At 39.2% G+C, this 13,254-nt stretch overlaps 1 protein-coding gene across 2 annotated transcripts in view; it reads left to right on the top strand.

Annotated features, from left to right (window-relative positions):
• The window catches only part of MBP (myelin basic protein), a 163,517-nt gene that overhangs the window by 2,785 nt on the left and 147,478 nt on the right, over positions 1 to 13,254 (top strand). The gene's annotated exons all lie outside the window — the stretch shown is intronic.

The following is a 13,254-nucleotide window of genomic DNA, read 5'->3' as shown; positions in this document are numbered from 1 at the left end:
GACTTAGCATTGTTGCCTTGGCTGTTTCCCAAAATCTACCATGTTCTACTTAATGACTAGACATTCCAATATACTCTTGTTTAAATCATTAATATGCAAACTGAGCTGAGCTGAGTCTTGGATGCCAATGAGAATTCTCAGAACAAACTTGTTCTCTCTTTGGACTTTCATTCCTAAATGGTGACTCCTAAACCCAGCTCCATGTGCCTATTGAATGAGATGCAATGCTTTGGTTCACAGTCACCTAATCTCTTATATCCTCTTCCAAAAATACAGGTACCATAATTACAATAAGTACCTGTCACCACTCCCTCCATACTGAATTTATATAATACTTTTCATCCATAGATTTTTAAAGTGCTTTACAAACGTGGACAAGTATAATTTCTGTTTTCACTGATGGGGGTAACAGATCTTAAATGATTTGTCCAAGGTTCCACAATTACTCAGTGGCAGAGTCAGGACAAAATTTCAGATCTCCTGACTCTTAACTCTGTGATCAGTGCAGTAGGCCGCAACTACAGCTGTCACCAAAATATAGATATGAATAAACTACAAATGCAGACAATCACAGTGTTGCATATATTAAAATCTTTGCCAAATATTTTAGACTTGCAAACTTAGTGACACTGGTACTGATCAGATTAAATTTGAAAAAAAAATTATCTGAGTGAGAGAGAGAGAAGAGAGAGATTAGTGCTGCAGATAACCGAAACCTAGATAGCTTAGGATAGGGTTCTCTGAGATCACTGTAGATTGGATCCACACTGTGGCCTGGCTCGCTTTTCAGTTACAGCTTACTGGTTGTTTTTCTTAATACTATCGTGTGTTGTCACTTGTGGAAAGGTTGACTGGCATTGTGATTTTATTTCTTTTGCTAGTTATGAATGTGGTTGAGTAACTTTTTAAGTTTCATGTCTTGTTCAGTGTGTACATGTAATGGCTTTTATTTAGAGATGGGATGGTTATACTATTCTTACTCACTTTGCACACAAATTCCAAGTGAATCCTAAAACTAGTGAATAATGTCAGGCTGAATGATTACACTAAGATCTACATGCAGCGGGGACCATTGGCATGCTGCATTGCTGCTGCTTGTATGTGGGAACGAGAAATCTGTATCTCCTCTTCCCATGAGCTAAAAGAGAGTGTATATGCCAGGGAAGAGCAGACAAGCTGGGGATAGGGCCAGGTAAATGAGCCCTATCTATCCACTGTCCCAGCAGAGATTTTCCTAGAAGGCTATTATAACTCTAATTGAATTCCCTAGAGAAATCCCAAATCTTCTGTGTCCTGTCTCCTGTTCTACGAGGGAGGTAGAAGAGAAATTGTGACAACGTCAGCAAGTGACCTCACAGCTCCTCCCTTGTGCCATGCCAGACTCCTCTGTGCTAATTCTCATGAGTTCTGCACACTGGAGGACATCAATACTGCTGAGGACCTAGAATATATCAGAAGGTAAATGGAGCTACAGTGATGGGATCAGGCAGGGAAGCTAATGGGTCTCCCCAGGGGAACTCATATTACTTTTCTCTTCCTCCAGTCTCTGTGGAGAAATGTGGAAACTTGGAAGAGTGAGGAACTCGGGTCTCATTGCCGCAGATACTCATTATTTCCTTGTGTGGTAGTTGTATTCAGTACTCAATCTAAAACATTCATTTGGCAATTGTTGAACAGGAATTTAAAATAAAAAAGTTTGCTCCCCCAACCTCACTCTGTCTCCCACCAAGACTCTTTTGCCCTCAGTTTAAAAAAAGTTTGAAAACGTTGAGAATTCACATGGGTTTACCCTTGAAAGGGTTTGTCTATCCAGTCCACAGAAGCGAGCCTCCCAGCTCAGGTTGATGGCTTTGGGCTGGTGGGGTTCATGTGAATGCTCTAAAGATAGCTGTGTAGACAGAGCTTTGAAGTTATGGCTTGGGCTCTGAAGTCTATGGAGGGGGATGAACAAGTGCCTTTGTGCATGAATAAATAGATTTTAAAAAATTAAAGGTCTAAGCCTTCCAAAAAAAGTAAATCATATGCTACTCAATTTTCTGTTAATGTTTTACCTTTTAAAGAGCTCCAGAAATATATGTATGTTCATATATTAGCACATACGCGTTTCATACATCCAAACAAATACAGCTACATTTATTTCAGATAAATGTACATTGGCATAAGCAAAATCTAGCTGAAATTTATTATTTGTTTTTCTGTAGTGCCAGAAATGTGAAGTGTAAACAAAGAGTAACAAATTTTTTTCAAAGCCTCTTTCCATAAGCATTTATCGTCTAAGACCCAATTGCATAAGTGAACAGTCCCATTGAACTCAATGGGACTAGTCTCATGTATAAGAGTTTGCAGGCTCAGTAGCTAAGGACCTAGTCCTGTCAGCTTTACTCATGTGAATAATCTTTTCTCATACAGATTGTTTTGCTGAAGTCAGTGAGGCTGTTTGGGGGAGTAGGTTCTGGATGACCAGATCCTTAATTAAACAAAGGACATTAATGGATGAAAAACAATAGGGTAGGGAAAAGATTGCCATTAAAGATATAATTTTATTATGTACATGGTTTGATGTTGTCATATATTAAAATATTGGTTTGTCAGGTTTCTGAATGTAGTGGAGTACTGTGTTTTAGGGCTTGAAGGAGCCATATTAGGAATGAAAGCAGGAGTGGGGTCATCGTTGAAAAACTAAACAAAGAAGTGAGTTTTGAGAGTTTAGAACCTGATTGCATTATGCACAGGATCTGAGAGGGCATTATTTATTATTTTTTTAGCCCCAAACGGTGCTAGGTGGTACACAGTACAGGCAAAATGACACAGTCCCTGCCCTGAAAAGTTCACAGTCTAAGGCTATGTCTACACTACGCACCTTTTAGCGACACTGCTGTGCCGCTACAGCCAGGCTGATAAAAGGCACACAGCGTAGCTCTCCCGCTTAAAAAAAACTTCCACCCCCAATGAGCAGCGGTAGCTTTGTCGGAAAGAGAGCTCTCCTGCTGTCAAAGGGCTGTTCACACTGGCACTTTTAGTCAGCAAAACTTTTGTAGTTCGGGGGTATGTGTGTTTTTCCCCACACCCCTAAATGACACAAGTTTTGCCAATGAAAGTCCAGTGTAGACAAAGCCTAACATTAGACCTTAAGTAAGGGTAGGATGGAGAAGCAGAGAGGAACTCACAGCGGGTGCTTAAGTGCTCAATTAGGGTAGAGGTAAGCATGTGCTTAAATGCTTTGTTGATTTGGAGCCTTAGATACTGGAAAGATGGGCTTGGTAGAAAAGCCTAGATAGATGATATGAAATCTCAGTGATATATTTGCAATAATACATCCGTATTGTATTAATGCTCACCCTGTGGGGAGCACTAGCTGCCACAAACAGTTTAAAATGCAAGACAATTCAGTGGTCGATTTAAAAAAAAAAAAAAAAAAAAAAAAAAAAAAAAGCCAAACTGTTTTTTTTTTTTTTTTTGAGAACCTGATCAAATTCCTGCTGAGTCAGTGGTACTCTTTCCATAGACATCAATGGGAATTGGATTGTAGTTGTTTGTATTATGGGCACACATAGGGCCCCAGTCATGGAGCAGAGCCCCATTGTGCTAAACAATGTTCAGACTTTTAACAAAGACTGTCTCTGCCCCGAGGCACTTGCAATCTAAGTGTAAGATGAGAGACAACAGGTGGATGCCACAAACAGATTGGGAAAGCACAAGGAAACAGTGAGACAATACTGATCGACATGATAAGCACATCAGCTGCTAAACCCTTCAAGTTTTTTTTTGTAGGCATCACAGCAGATGGGTGTTTTTAAGGAAGGATTTGAACAAGGAAAATGAGGTGGCTTTGCAGATGGTTACAGAGGGCAACTCGTATGTATGAGGGGCAGCATGAGAGCAAGAGCAAAGGTGCTTGTTTGGAAATTAACAGATGGGTGGTGAAGGCCAGTGTCATAGATAAAGCAGAGTTGTGAGTGGACATCTTGATAGTGTACAAAAGGTGGTAGGTGGAGCAGAGAGAGGTTGTAAAGAGCTTTATAAATTAAGACATAGTTTGCCTGATGTAATAGAGAAGAGTGAGTCAAAGAGAGGAGTGATGTGATTGAAGCAACAAATCTGAAAAATGACACACACAGCAATGTTTTGAAGAGATTCAGGTGGCATAATACGAGATTGTCGAGACCAGAGAAAGGGAAGTTGCACTAGTAGACACACACAAGATGATGATGAACCTGGATGAGAGCTTCAGTTGTGTAGACACAGAGGAAAGGCCATAATCTTAGAGGAGTTATTCAGGAAAATGCAGGAAGATTAACACACAGCCTGAAGGTGAGGATTGAGTTGAAGATGACACCCCGATTATGGCCTAATTGACAGGGAGGATAGTGGGCATATTTTTTTTTTTTGAGTGTCATGAGCATGGAAGCATGTCCTCTGGAATGGTGGCCAAAGCATGAAGGGGCATATGAATGTTTAGCATATCTGGCACATAAATACCTTGCAGTTCCGGCTACACAAGTCCCATGCAAACACCTGTTCTTACTTTCTGGTGACATTGTAAATAAGAAGTGGGCAACATTATCTCCCATAAATGTAAATGAACTTGTTTGTCTTAGCGATCGGCTGAATGAGAAGCAGGACTGAGTGGACTTGTAGGCTCTAAAGTTTTGCATTGTTTTGTTTTTGAGTGCAGTTATGTAGTTTTTTTTTTTTTTTACATTTGTAAGATTGCACTACATTACTTGTATGAGGTGAATTGAAAAATACTGTTATCATTTTACAGTGAAAATATTTGTAATAAAAATAATAGTGAGCAGTGTACACTTCGTATTCTGTGTTGTAATTGAAATCAATATATTTGAAAATGTAGAAAAACATCCAAAAATATTTAATACATTTCAGTTGGTATTCTATTGTTTAACAATGTGATTAAAACTGCGATTAATAGCTATTAATTTTTTAATCATAATTTTTGAGTTAATTGCATGAGTTAATTGTGATTGATCGACAGCCCTAATATATACATTTAACTACTTATGAACATTTGTTTGTAGGGTTTTTTTTTTTTAACATTTCTCTCATGTTAGAGAGTTGGAATTTTGTGTATAGGCTATTTCTAGTCAATACTGTGATATTTTTCACAACACTGCACAGTAATGTTTAAACATTTTAAACATCTGGAAGTTCTCATGGCTTTACAGATTAAAAAAAAAATTAATGGGTGTTGATACAGTGTAATTTAACTATGATCCACCAAGGTTAAAATGCTGTGAAAGAAAAGTATCTGGTTGCACTTTTTTTGTTGATTTTCTTTTTCTAATTAAATATTAATTTTATTGATCATATTATGTTGTAGACATTTTTATAAAGTCAAACTGATATCTTGGGCCGAAACCAAGATGTCTATTTTTACCAATAAAGACTAGATAATACTATATCTGAATGATGTATCTTTCGGTCAGTGAAAAATTTATAATTATCTAAATGGTACCCGCTTATCTAAGTGTCATTTAATATTACAGGCCGCAGCTGGGTGGCATAGTGGCTAAATGTTTAATCTCTATAGACATGGGTTTTGAAAGTGGGTTAGGTCACAAATGAGTATTGTACAAATTAAACCTAGTCCCTAATAGGCTTTTGCCAGTATCGCAAATAGGGATGTAAATAGCGTTTTTAAAAAGTATCAATTAAATGTTTAATCATGAATGAGTTCACAACTTAGGCATGGGAATTTAGGATGTGTGTGTGTGTGTGTATGGGGGGGGGTGCTGCAGCACCCCCCGCACCTGTAGTTCCTTTGCCTATGACGTCAGTTCCATAGCAATGGTCCTGACTCCTAACAGTGTGGAACCTAGTTCCACATACACTATGAAATGGTATTGCTGTGGTGTTTTTAATGTGTACATTAGGCATTTATACATTAACTGAATACATTACTGGTAAGACTGATGCTTATCGGTTAACCAGTTAACATTTTACATCCCTAATCACAAAGCCACCTGAGAATTTGGTGTGATATGAATTTTCTGTTCAAAACAGTTTAGAATTCTACAGGAACGTTGTAGGTCAGGATTGGAGTGCATTAGCAACACGCTATGAAAAAACTTCTCAGCAAGTTCCTTTGTGTTTTTAGTGCTAGGCAATGGTAGTGTATGGCTTTCACTTTCGTGAGCACTAAATTAAGGATGCGGTAAATCCACTTTTTTTTTTAAGCTTTGTTAAATGTAAACTATCAGATGTTGTGATCAGACATCAACTAAGACGTGCATTTTCTTTGCCTCTGGCAAATCTGTTTTGCTGTATTAGTGTTGCATACAGAAGTTCCTCTGATCTTACCTTCTGACATGAAGAGCGATAACAATCTCAAACAAAACCCTAATGGAAGTCCTTGTGTTGAACTTCTGCCTGATTAGTTGGTTTTGAATGCTGTGTTCAGCTGGACCGAGGCTGAATATATAGCGTTATCAGGTTCTCACCTGACTTTACCCTGGCTGCTTTTTGTTTTGTTTTTAACAACACCTGAACAATTCCAAATAACTTCACTATTAGTAGATTTGTGTTCATAACAAACTGGGAATTCATCCATATGCTTTTAGAATAAGACAGTGAAAGCTAATTGGGTAGATGGAAATGTGGCAGTTCTCTTAGCTCTGTTGAACAAGGAATTACACTCTTGTCAAGAAAAAAAAATTTTCAAACCTCTCCTAACCATGTTAAGAGCTGATCTTATTAATAAATTACTTAATACACCCTGTTAGCCCACTCAGCAGGTTTCAGTCAGCCTCGTGTCTGTTTGCTATGCAGCTTACTTCCAGTTGTGAGATCCTCATTGATTGAGGCATGTGACAGGTAGATTTATACAAGCTTTACCCGATAGGCCAGAATGCAGTGTAGTACTCATTTGTATTAAAAGACTCGGGTACTGTACAGGTACAAAGGAAAACATTCTTGGCCATGAAGAAATTACAAAATAGGATTAATTAAGCCAAAAGTTGTAGTATTCTGCTAAACCCCAAACTGTTGCGTTTTTTTTTTTTTTTAAAATGATTGGTTTAAAAATCCTGGGCCAGATCTTCACTTGCTATCAACTGGTGTAGCTCCATCTGTAGCCTCATGTTAATGGCAGTAATCATGAAATCCCAGCTCTACTCTCTGGTATAGTTGTACATCTTGGACACAGCCCAACAGAGTAACTTTTCAAATGAAGTTGAAATAATTCTATTGGTGAAGTTTTCCATATAACCTTCACATCGCCATTGATTACTCTGTCTTCAGAAATAACGTTAGGGCAGTAGAAAGGGAGAAAACAAGAGAGGTAGTAAGTTTGAAAAGGTAAATGAAATCAGGGTTTCTTTCTCTCTCTGTCAGATACAATATGGAGCCATTTTTTTCTAAGTTACTAACCCATAATACTCTCAGTTCTATTTCCTTTGAGTACAATGTTTTATCCTTGTTTTACACTTTGAGAAAGTAGAGTTTTCTTTAAAACTACTTGAATTGTATTTTTTTTTTCTCTTTTACATTTTTGAAAGTGTCAGTGTTTTTCAGTCTTTGGTGTCCTAAATCAGTGTGTTTGATATCCTGCCCCTGCAGGTAGGTGGACTCAAGGATGTAAGCAGTTTTTTTGCCTCTAACTATTCTGATCCTAAAATGTGGGAGGGAGGACAAAATAAAAAAAATTGCAGTGAACGCTTTAAAGAATAATGTAATAATTGGTGTATATATTAAAGGGCTCAGCATATTAAGATGTATTTGTTTAGTACATTTGCTAAATTGAGTTCAGAATTTTGGGTCACAAGTGAAAATGAGTTTGGACTCAGTCTAATCCCTGTTTAAAATGTATTACAAGTTGGCACAGTCACACAGTTTGGCATGGTTAGCAATATTCGATTGGTAATGGGCGGGGGAGGGAGCAGGAGCAGGGCTAGTGGAAAAGGGTGTATTATAGGTCAGCATTAAGATGCAATTGTAGCGCTGTTCTGGACAAAACTTGTGTATCACCTATGTGCACTGTATCCGGTCTTAACCTGTGTTCTTGATCCTTCATTTTCACTGTTCGGTAGAAAAAGAGTACATTAATTAACAACAGCCGAAGATTCTTACAAGTTCCCCATGATTGGTTACATGTTTTCACTTGTTTCATTCTGATCTTTCTTGTGAGTACATGCAGGAGAGCATGAAAAGTTAAACTAATTTTTTTTCTGACTTCAGATTTTTCCTTTAGATTTAGGATTTGTAAAGTACAAACACAATCTAGAATTGTCTCCAAAAAAAAAAATTCATTTCCTTGATATGTAGAAGAAATGAAACAAAGCCTATTCACAGGCTGTGAGCATTTTGCCAGTTATTTAAAATTACAAAATCAAACACAGTAAAATTCACCTCTTCTACTAAGAAGCAGCATATAAGTGCTAACACCCCATTCACCACCCTCTACCACTTTTCAAAAGCCAACTGAAACAAATGGGCTCTGTAGCATGTCCTGAAAGTCAGCAAATAAGGCTATTTCAGACTGGGGTGGGCAGTGCATTTCAGAGCCCTAAAGTCCTTACAGAGAACACCCTGCCAGCTACTACTCCTCTGTTATATCAAAGTGATTCTAACATGAGCGCAGCCACCTGTGGCATTGTATCATGGTGTCAGTGGCCATCTCTCAGGTAGGCTGGTCCAAGGCCATTTAGTGCGTCTGTCAAGGCTAATTCCCCACTCTGGCACTTCGAGTGGAGAAGGTTGGGGCCCACAAGGATTCTAAAAATTAATATTTGCCACTTCAGGCTTGTATTATTTCCAAGGTTACAACTTTTCTCTGACCTGGGATTGGTAGATGCTGTTACCACTCAAGTGCAGAACCCCTTTGAGAGCCCAGGAAGGCGCACTTGGGAATTCCTTCCTGTGGGGTACCCTCAAGCCCTTCCCCATCCCCTAGGGAAGAGCTGAGAGGCAGGGAAAAAAAAAAGGAAATCAGCTACCAGCTAATTAAATATGTGCACAAACCTCTTAAGACACAAAAGTTCTGTTCTTAAAGGTAAATTTTTATTAAGAAAAAAAGAAAGAAATACATCTAGGAACTCAGGCTATTGCTAGATTTTTTTTAAAAGAGCAACTACAAGGAGTAAGCACCAAGAATAGCTTCTGGAGGTCCATCTTAAAGTTTACAAGCAACAACAAAACAAAAGCACCTGGGGTTAGCACAGAGGAATCCACAAGCCATAAAGAAATAAAAGGGATAAACCTAATCACATCTTCCTAGACATTTCCTGATCTACTTACATATGTGGGGTTTTAAATGAGTAGTTTCTAGGTATGATACCAATGATTTTTTCATACCTGGCTCAAGCTTCTTACAGTATAGCTGCTAATCTGTCCGCCTCTCCCCGGGAGAACAACAGACAGACAGACAAAAGGGGAGTCTTTTTTTCAATTTAAAAAAGTTCTAGCCTTCCCATTGGCTCTCTTGGCCAGGTGCCCACTCACTTCCTTTTACCTATGCATATCAGTGAGACTTTTTAACCCTTTAGAGGTAGAGCAATTAGAGAATAGCTACTAAGAGGGATTTTATAGCTACTGGCTGGCTGGATGTCCATAAAAGGGAGCTTCCCCCTTCTTCCCCCACCCCCCGCCCTTCCTTTATCACAGCTTCATTGGTCAAAGCAAACACCATACAAAAATCTGTCTAGAAGTTCACAGTTAACCAGTGCAAAACCCCGAGGGCAGGTGTCATGTGCTTTCTGTGGGGTGTCCTGTAAATCAAGTGGGAAGCTGCCTCCTGCACCAGTTTCGGCTTCTCAGTTGATTTAAGATGTTGTCCCATGTAGACCACGTTGCAGTAATCTAATGTGACAATCTACTCTTGATTGACAAAGGCACAGGTAGCAAGTAGCAAGATCCTCATCCAAAACAAAAGACTGGCCCCGCCTAGCCAGGCACGGTTTGTAAAATGCCTTTCTTACCACTTCTGGCTTGTGACCTTTCAAGTGCAGCTATTAGTCTAGACTGACAGCCAAGTTGCTAACTCCAGTTAGCAATGCGAATTGAGTACCCTCAGTTATAGGGCAGATATTATTTTTGCCAGCTCTTCTGGTTTTCTCCCAATCTACCAGCAACACCACCATCTTGTCTGGATTGAGCAGTTGGGTCACATCAGTGCCTCAATTTCAGCCACATGCTGGGTTAGTCTTTTAACTCTGCCTGCTGGATCAGTTGAGATGTTTGGTTTCAGAGTAGCAGCCGTGTTAGTCTGTATTCGCAAAAAGAAAAGGAGTACTTGTGGCACCTTAGAGACTAACCAATTTATTTGAGCATAAGCTTTCGTGCGCTACAGCTTACTTCATCGGATGCATAAAGTGGAAAATACAGTGAGGAGATTTATATATACACAGACCATGGAAAAAATGGGTGTTTATCATACACATTGTAAGGAGAGTGATCACTTAAGATGAAGAGTACTTGTGGCACCTTAGAGACTAACAAATTTATTTGAGCATAAGCTTTCGTGAGCTACAGCTCGCTTCATCGGATGAGCTATTACCAGCAGGAGAGTGGGGTGGGGGGAGAGAAAACCTTTGATAATCAAGGTGGGCCATTTCCAGGAGTTAACAAGAACCTCTGGGGGGGGGGGGGGGGGGGAAATAGTTTTACTTTGTATAATGACTCAACCACTCCGTCTCTATTCAAGCCTAAGTTAATTGTATCCAATTTGCAAATTAATTCCAATTCAGCAGTCTCTCCTTGGAGTCTGTTTTTGAAGTTTTTTTTTGTTGAAGATGAGATGGAGGCACAAATTATCTGGCCTGTGTTATGCAGGACCTAAGAACAGATTAATTAATGGTCCCTTCTGATCTTAAAATCTACATATCTATTAGTAAACCTTAGTGTCATCAACATTCTGATAGCACTGCAGCCAAAGGTCCAGATTTTTAAAGAGACAAAGTGGGTGAGGTAACATCTTTTATTGGGCCATGCTCTATTGGTGAGAGAGATAAGCTTTTGAGCTTACTCTCTTACCAGTAGATGTTGGTCCAATAAAGGATATTACCTCACTGACCTTCTTTAATATTTTGGGACCAGCTACAACAAACCTGCATACAGATTTTTAAAGGTATCTACGCATTGCTGTGCTCAGTGTTGTAATGTCCAACTGATTTAGGTGCCTTCCTCATTTTCAGAAGGAATTTATGCACTTAGGAATTTAAGATTTAGGCTCATCAGTCCTAAAAATCCCTTTTTAAAATGAGACTTGATCTTCTAAATCAGATGTTGCTATGATGGCTGCAGCAATGCCTAAGTATCATTAAAAATCTGGGTCAAAGTCATCTTGCTGACCCCCACAATGGCCCAATTTACAAGAAGAGCATTAAGGAATAGGACTGGAACTCTGCAGTATCTTATCTTTGAGTGCCTTTGGAGTTGATGAACAATTACCCAATACAACTCAAGACATGAAATATTAGGGAGTTGTGGTTTTGTCTGAAACTAAGCCATGCACTTGACCCAGACAATATGCTATAGGCTATACAAATCTCTGATAATAATACGGAGCTCCTTAATCTCCATGACCAGAACCTCAAAAGTGTTTTGGTACCTAGCTCCCATTGATGTCAATGGGACTTAGACACCTAAATATGTAAGAATGGCCCTATTGGGTCAGACCAAAGGTCTGTCTAGCCCAGTATCCTGTGTTCTGACAGTGGCCAGTGCCAGGTGCCCCAGAGGGAATGAACAGAACAGGTAATCATCAAGTGATCCATCCCCTGTCGCTCATTCCCAGCTTCTGGCAAACAGAGGCTAGGGACACCATTCCTGCCCATCCTGGCTAATAGCCATTGATGGACCTATCCTCCATGAATTTATCTAGTTCTTTTTTGAACCCTGTTATGGTCTTGGCCTTCACAACGCCCTCTGGCAAGGAGTTCCACAGGTTGACTGTGTGTTGTGTGAAGAAATACTTCCTTTTATTTGTTTTAAACCTGCTGCCTATTAATTTCCAGCACCTTTGAGTATTGGAGCCTACATTCTGGTTTTCTAGCACTGCCAGCCTCTGACGCCTTGAAAAATTAATGACTAGCAGTGGGAATCAAATTCTGTAGAGTATAGAGCTCCACCATCAGGACACTGAGCTGCCCTATTTTAATTTGAGAGACACAGCAATATCTTTTATTGGACCAATTTCTGTTGATGAGAGAGACAAACTATTTTAATTTGGTCTTTCAAGCAATTTGTCATTGAAAAATATTATAATTAGGGATTTGATGACTGGAACTCTGATCAGCTCCTCAGGTAATTTAGTTCAACAGGAGAATCTGTACGTACAAGAATGGACATGAAGCAATAATTATGAAAAGGCCTAGTTTTGATTATACTTGCCTGGAGCGATTCATGTGTCAGCAGCACCAGTGTTGCCTTTCCCGATGTGGGCAGCTTCCCAGGGTTTCTTTTAGGAAAGCAGAAGGAGAATGAAATATTGACATTTTGTTCATGGCATTTTTTTAGTTTTAGTTTCAGAACTGACATTTAAAAGAAAACGTAACTTTATTTACCAGATACTTTGGCTCTTGTTGGGGAATTAGGGTTTTACTCTTCAATATGCTTCCTCTCCAAGGTTTGACCGAAGTGATGATTGCTACTGTGTCATTTTCTGGGGGCTTCTTGTTAAATACAATTTGTGGTTGCTGCAAATAGAACCTTTCCTAACACTGACTTCTTGAAACCTTTTATCTGCACTATTGCTTTGCCCTGACTTGTTTGTGGAAAGTAGAGATATGTACTAAAGTTTTTGCATAGCTGTCATCAGTACAATCTGACTCAGCACTATTCACCTGGTGGGTATGGAATAATCCCCCCCCCCCGCCCGCTTTTTCTTTTTGAAAGATAACCTTGTCCAATGGAACAGGGCCTGTAATAAAGAAAACAAAGGTAACCCTCCCAAAATAACCTACCTTTAAATTTTTAAGTCAGTGTCAGAAGCTATTGAACTATTGCCATTGAAAAGCTAGTCTTAATTTTGGCTTGCAAAACAGTAATGCTGACTTGTGAACTGTGGGTTGCAGTCTTTTTTTCTGGTTGATGAGAATCAGATGATCCTATATTAAAATCATATTACCGTTTGTGTGCTGTTTCTCTCGTTCCTGAATGATAGGCTCTCTTTATTAACCAAGTCACTGCAGGTGGAATTTTAGTCCTCGGGGGAGACTTGAACTAGTAGCCACAAAAGCAGAGTTGCAGTTGTGTGTACTGGAGAAATGTGTAAGTTTTATGTATGGTACAAGTTTTGGA

The sequence above is a fragment of the Natator depressus genome, chromosome 2, assembly GCF_965152275.1.
Source record: "Natator depressus isolate rNatDep1 chromosome 2, rNatDep2.hap1, whole genome shotgun sequence".
NCBI classification, from domain to species: domain Eukaryota; kingdom Metazoa; phylum Chordata; order Testudines; family Cheloniidae; genus Natator; species Natator depressus.
Note: the sequence above shows the minus strand (reverse complement) of the source record. Positions and strands in the feature narration are given on the sequence as shown.